Source organism: Eurytemora carolleeae, unplaced genomic scaffold (assembly GCF_000591075.1).
Source record: "Eurytemora carolleeae unplaced genomic scaffold, Eaff_2.0 scaffold268, whole genome shotgun sequence".
Taxonomy (NCBI): Eukaryota; Metazoa; Arthropoda; class Copepoda; order Calanoida; family Temoridae; genus Eurytemora; species Eurytemora carolleeae.
Window position 1 is genome coordinate 289,958 of NW_019396696.1, and position 456 is coordinate 290,413.

Genomic DNA, 456 nt, shown 5'->3' on the forward strand with positions numbered 1-456 from the left:
GACTGCATTCGAGGACATTAAGTTTTAGTAAATCGTTTGATTTAAATATTTTTGTAGTATCCACCGACATTTTAAAGGGACTGTATAAGTGTAGACGTGATTATAAGTGACTCTTTATTTATAAATATAGCAGCAGTACCCTTTAAGCTTTGTCTGACAAAGACTCCAAAAGATATCCATCATCTTCTCTTTAAAAGTTAATTATATTTAATTGTGGTTTCTCTGTAAAGTGACTTGGGCATTTCTGATCCGGAAACAATGAACAAAGGTTAAAGAGCACTGATGTTGTGAGTCAGGCATACCCCTTCTTGAAGTAGAAGGTTACTTGATATTAAAACAAGTTCAGTCCCTTTATTAATGAATATTGAGATATCTTGCAAGGTTTAAACTAATTTATAAACATACTCAAATTACAGTTTTTAGAACTTAAGTTATATGTGACTATTTGATATAATT